Consider the following 6,758-nt stretch of genomic DNA (forward strand, 5'->3'; position numbering starts at 1 on the left):
TGTAGCTCGGTTGGGCATCCAACTCTTGATTTTGGCTGGGGTCGTGATCTCGGGGTGGTGAGATTGAGCCCCGCATTGGGCTCCATGCTCAGCATGGAGTCTGCTTGGGATTCTTTCTTTCCTTCTCCCTCTGTTCCTCCCCCTGCTCTCTCTCTCTCACTCGCTCTCTTTCTGTCTCTCCCTCATATAAATAAATAATGAAAATCTTTAAAACGAAATCCTGATGTCCAGGTCAAAGTGGCTTAGTTCCATCAAAATCTCTACAAGTAGTGTCCTGGGGAATCAGTATTATCTTTTAAACTCCCTGGGTGATTGTAATGTGCCCTCAGGGTTGAGAACCGCTGAGCTAGGGAGAAACTTCTAAGCAGAGCTAGAAAGAGGCTGAGGGCACACAGAGTTCTAGGGGGGGGTTCAGGTCCCTTTCTCAAAGCCTATCACAGTAGTTCAAGGCATGGACTCCGGAGCAAGGAGGGCCTCGCCTGGCTTCAAATCTGGCTTTGTGCCACTGGCCAGCTGTGCCATATGCAGGGTACTTAGCCCCTCTTTGCCTCTACTTTTTTACAGTGGGGACGGTAATGATAGTAACTATGCCTTGGGGTACTTATGAGGGTTAAATGCTAAATGGACGGTGCTCATTATAGTACTTGGCCCAGAGTAAGTGCCATATAAGAGTTTGTTCATTCAAATACATATTTTACTCTTTCTGATGGGGGATCATGGAAGGTTCCTCACTTTCCTGTCGTGCCACCCCATCCTCGGTGCTAGGTTCTTGGGCAGCACTCACACCTCTGATTAGGCACCCAGTAAATGTTTGAGGAATGCACGACTGAATGGTTACAATGCCCCCTTGTGTATTCAGTGGGAAGAAATAACAAAACATACGGTCGGGACATGGGACTTTCAGTGCCAAAACTGGTGAAGTCCCCGGAAAACTGGGACAAGTTGGTCACCCAAGTATGGGCACCACGCAAATGTCCATTTCCTCAAAGTACTGTTTCCAAGTAAGCACAAAGAAAGATTCCCACAGTTAACTCCTTTATGTGCACATAACAAAGGCAATGGCAGTTCATTTCCTGGCCATGGTGTGTGTGTGTGTGTGTGTGTGTGTGTGTGTGTGTGTACATACCAATAATAATGGTAGGTAGAATGTCGTAACAGTAGCACACGATATGTACTCTGGTGAGCAGTTTGCATGCTTAAGAGGGAGCATCAGATGGCCGGGTTCGAATCCTGGTTATCTTGATTACTAGTTTTGTGATGTTGGGCATGTTTCTTAGTCTCTCTGTGCCTCAGTTTCTCCATCTGCAAAGTGGAGATGATAATAGCATTCACCTTTCAAAGTTGTTAGGAGAATAGATGTGTTCATACATATGAAGCATTTAGCAGAGTACTAGACACATAATAAATTTGATTGCTATTAGAGATTATTATTATTATTGCTATCATTATTGACACCACCAGGCAACCGACATTCCTCTTCTGCTTCTCTCTCTTTCTCACCTCCCAGCCTCTTCCCTTTACTGTGAGCCCTCTGCATCCTACCTTCTGTTTCCTTTCTCTGCTCTCTCCCTCCCCCACCAGAGGGGCTATCAACAATTTTTCCCCACTTAGGTAGACAGAGCCCCTAGTCCACCCTCAGACACACAAACTGAACACATGCCTTATACTGTAGGCCATGACAGAGTTATGAATCCGTGTTAAGTAGCATTAATGTGGATATAAGAAACCAATACACTTATTTTTCTCCTTTGATTGGTAGATCAGAGCCAAGAGATAGATGGCAGTGGATGTGAACTTTAGCAAACATATGGTAAGTTCTATTCTTATAACCTTAAAGATGATATGGAGAATCATAAGCCAATCGCTATTAAAATTAAGTTGTTACTGTTTAAAGAACGAACAAGTATGCTAAGTAATATACGTTTCTGGTGGAGCAGGAAGGCATTTCTCAACTTTATTCACTACTTCTTATCTATAATTTGGAAGGAAGTGTAGAAGCCACATATCAGATATGCAGGAGATAATCTCAGAAAAATAACAAATACTTTCAATGGAGAGTAGGGATATAAAATAACGTGACTCTTGAAGCAATGGGTGAAATATAACCAGATGAAATTAACATGGATAAATGTAAATCTTGTGTGAGGGTCCAAATAAAACCCCACCTGAACATATATAAATTAATATATATATTATTACATTATATGTCATATAATTAATACATTAATTTTTGTTATTTATTATATTATACTATTAATAGGGGTGCCTGGCTGGCTCAGTCAGTTAAGCATCTGACTCTTGATTTCATCTCAGGTCATGATCTCAGGCTTAAGACTCTCTCCCTCTCCCAATGCCCCTCCCCCCACCTCTCTCTCTCCCCCTCTAAAATAAAAGAAAAAATTATACTATTGATACATTAGGTATAATTATATAATGAACACTATAATAGCATATATTACTATATGTATAGTTTGTAATTTTGTATATCCTTTGGACCCAGAAATTCTACTTCCAGGAATTTATCCTAATGAAAAATTGTATGTGTGGGTGGGTGGAGGGAATGGTAAAGAGAGAGCCTAGAAATCAAAGTCAGTGTAGAACTAAAATGATATTAAAAAAATTGGACAGCAACCTAAATATATGTCAGTGGGGATTGATAATAAATTATGGTAAATGTAAACAAAAGAAAAAGAAGGAATCCTTACAAATTGTGCTAACAGTGTTTCTCAAATTGGGATCTGAAAACCTTATGCATTAGAATTTTCTGGGGTGCTGGTTAAACATAGAGGTTCATAGACCCTCCCCAGAATACAGAATAAGTGTCTCTGGGGGACCATCCAGGGAAATACTTTTTTAACAAGCACCCTCAGATTATTCTGATATGCTCTTAAAATTTGAGAATTACTGTATAAAAGAACATTTAATGGCATAGGAAAGTAGTCATAATGTAGTAAGTGACAAAAAAATTCCAAACAAGATGATCCCTTTTGTGAAAAAATACATAATTGTATAGGAGAAATTATGGAGGGATAAAGGCCAAAATTATAGCCATAGTTAATTTAATTTATATGGCATTAGTGGCATAAATGTGCAGATGGATAGTTCCGTGTTATTCTGTACTTGTCATATAATACCTGGAATATTCCATTTGAGGAGGTAAAATCTCTATAGATTCAAACAGTATGGGGTATAAAGAAAATGAAGAGGAGGAGTCGAAGATGGAGCCAAAGTTTGGAAGAATGGTGATGCGTTAATGGAGTAAGGAAGTCACAAAGAAAAGCTGGTTTGGGGAAGAAAGATGAGTTCGGTTTTGAACATGGCAAGTTTGAGGTGTGGTGGCACATCTATTAGGAAACAACCAAAAGGCAATTGGGATTCTGGGTCTAGAATTCCAGAAATTGAGCGGGGCTAGAGGTGTAGATTCAAAGACAATAAAAGTTGTAGGAGTGGATTAAACAAGGAGGAAAATCGAATAGAGATAGAAGAGAAGGTGGCTAAGATTAGCTCCCTAGAGAATGCCATTGATTAGTGGAAAGGAAAGGAAGAAAAGCCAGCAAAGGAATAAAGAGGGCATGGTCACAAAGTTAGAGCATGAACCAGTAAGATCCAGCATCACCAATCGTCCCGCAGAGGGAAGAGTTTCAGGGAGGACGAGAAGGTCAAAGAGGATGAGGATGAAGTGTCGGCAACTGGACTAGGCAAATAGGTCAGTGGGGACCTTCCACAGAGTTGTTTTGGAGAAGTGGCAGGAGTTACAAAACAGTCAAGTGGCAAGGAAGGCGGGAGAGCTGGTGCAGTCATTGCTGCATTCTGAGGTTACTTAGTGGCCTCTCTCATTGTAGAGAAATGACTCCTTGCTTTTCATGCTCCTTTCAAGATGAAGCTGGGACAATTTCCCCCAGCATTCTTTTTCCCAGAAAGAATGAAATGGAATTTGGGTTGTTCGTTCTTTCATGGAACTTGAAGTCACTGTGTGCAGTATGATTTTTTGAGAAGTAATTATTTTCCCCCTCCCTGCATAGTTCCCTTTCTTTCCCCCACTCTGTATTCTTGTCATGGTGAAGATTTGGGGTTGGATAAAGAGTAGAAGTTACCTGCAAAACATTTCCCTTCCTGGCTTTTATTTCCAAAAGGCTCCATCCTTCCAGGGAATTGTAATGGTGTCCTAGAGTGTGAGGCAAGAGAGAGAACACTTTTGAGGAAAACAAAAAGGATTTCTCCAAGACTAAAAAGACATTCCCCTGGCTCGGGACAGGAGAGAGAAGTCTAAGAGCCTGGAGGGCCGCAGGTCCCTACATTCTTCATCCTGACAGGACCAGGAGAGGAGGCAGGTTTCAGACAATGAAGCTGAGGGAAGGAGGACCAAGGCCTAGGCTCCCAGCCAGCGAGGGCTTCAGAACCAGCAGCCTGGGGAGCTGAAGGGACCCTGTGGGCTGGATCTGTGATATCTCAGTGATACCTCCAGCCCTGCCTGAGGCCCAGAACCTTGGTGCACTCCGAAGAGTGGGGGAGAGGACCCAGAAATGCCTGGGATTGAATTTCCAGCTTGGCAGGATGGGGCCAGTTGCTTTATAGGAAAAAAAAAAACAAACAACCCAAAGCAGTGTGTCTTGCTCACCTGACTTTGTGGATTGAGATTTATGTCTGCTGTGCTAGCGGAAGTGAGACTCACATTCTCAAGTGAGGTGAATATGCTTTCTTCACCTGAGGGTCTCCAGATGACGGGGCAGCTGGTGTCTGAGTAGTAGTCAGTGTGGTGGGGTGACTAGAGGGGGGTAAAAAAGAGTGACCGCATTGGCAGAGAAAATGGATTCTCGTCCATCTCTGCTGCTTGAGCTTCCTGCAGCTTTGGCTTCAGTTTTCTCATACGTAAAAGGGAAGCCTTCGATTAAGTGAATGCTCAGGGCCCTCCCACATTCTGAGGCTCTTTGGCTTGGTTCTCTCCTTTCTCGTGGTAAACTGAGTTTCTTCTCTCCAAGCAATGAGGTGGATTAAGCAGCCCTCTCGCTTTGCCTAGCACGTGCGAGGAAACCAGCACGTTGGGGCAGCTTGCGTTACCGAGGAGGCTCCAAGTGTGTGTTTCCATCTGTGCAGCTCCAGGATTTCAGGTACAGAGCATGAGTCCCTGCAGATTTAACTGAGCCGGGCAGAGGGTGACGAACCTACCAAGTTTGCTTTTTAAGCCTGGGCCATCCACTGAAGATGGGTTTGCACACTCATCTCAGAGGGCTAATTGATCACTCTGGAGAGCAACTTCTCATTAACACAGTGTCAGTGCTGCCGGGGATTGGCTAGACCACCTTTGGAAGGGGTTAAATTACCTTTTAATCGGCGTATGGAAGAGCAAAGCTCTGTTCCACCGTGGCACTGCAGCCTAGCTAATCTGATATCTTGTAAAAACCAAGGCAGTTCCAACTCTACCTGTGTGAGACAAGCAGGATTATTTCCAGGGAGGCAGAAGACAGGAAAGGAGCGTTTCTGCAGCTGTTATCCAAACTGGCATAATTGATGTGGGTGCAGTGGGTTAGAGCTAATGGTCTGTGTTTAATTACGGAGACGGTGACACAAGACCTCGGGGATGATAAGGCACTAACCAGATGATGTACCGCTTTCGCAGCTATGAGCCTGCGGGATGGGGTCAGTACAGCGGCACGATGGTCTAAATTCCATGTTTCTCCCGGGATTTGGGCTCAGTCTTTGAGGGGCACAAGACTGTATTCATAAGATGGGTCCACATTCACACTGACGAGGTCTCCTGGGAGAACAGTCACAGGCCCCAGACGGAAGTGCTTCGAAATCCACCACTCTGAGAATTCGTTCTCCATTGAAACCTCGATTATTTACATGGATATGCACCTAAAACTCATCAGCCACAGTGGAAAGATGGGACTTTTCTTCTTGTTTCATTCATCAGAGCAATAAACAACAAACAATCTGTTTTGTCCGCTAGCTTACAAAATGATGACAATAACTTATTGAACTGCATATTATTACACTATATCCATTATCAAGTTTTAGAAATAGAACCTTCAGGTTGTAGCTGGACACCTGGCTGTCCAGCTAGAGACTACATTTCTCAGCCTCTGTGGCAGGAGTGTGAGACCATGTGGCTCCATTTTAACCAATAAGAAGGGAGCAGAAGCGATGCGTGGAATGTCCGGGTCATGCTCTTAAAGGAAACTGCTCATCCTCCACTTGTTCTTTTCTCCTTCTGTGGGTCAAAGTGAGGTTGTGATAGGTGGTGGTTCAGTTTCAGTCTTGAAGATAAGGAAAACACCTGTAGGGTTTTGTAGGTTTTATCTCTTAAGTACGCAAACCGAGCAGGTGAAGTAGCAGGGGGAGGATAGGGAGGGGGCTGGAGCTCAGAGCGGCCACACCTTTTCTGCTCAGTTGCATACCTATGCGGACACGGAGCCACATCTTGAACCCAGGTATTCTGACTCCAATTCCAGTGCTCCTTTTACCATAATATTGCCTCTTCATCCTTGGAAACCTTAAGACATAGCCCTACATGTTCCTGAGAGGGAGATCAGCATCCATTGAAGCTCTTGCTGTTTTGGTGGCTTAAGCCTCCCCATCTAGCTCGTGTCCTCTCCTTTCCACCTCTTCCCGACCCCCCACCCCACAAACAACAAATAAGCAAAGCTCTGTAAAGCAGGGTTTTTAAAGAAATGGTCAATGGCCTGGCTTAATACCAGAACTTTCAAGGGTGGGTGGGGAGGAGGAGTTGCTGGAAGAGGAGTATTTTATCAGAGACA

This window comes from Halichoerus grypus, chromosome X (genome assembly GCF_964656455.1).
Source record: "Halichoerus grypus chromosome X, mHalGry1.hap1.1, whole genome shotgun sequence".
Taxonomy (NCBI): Eukaryota; Metazoa; Chordata; class Mammalia; order Carnivora; family Phocidae; genus Halichoerus; species Halichoerus grypus.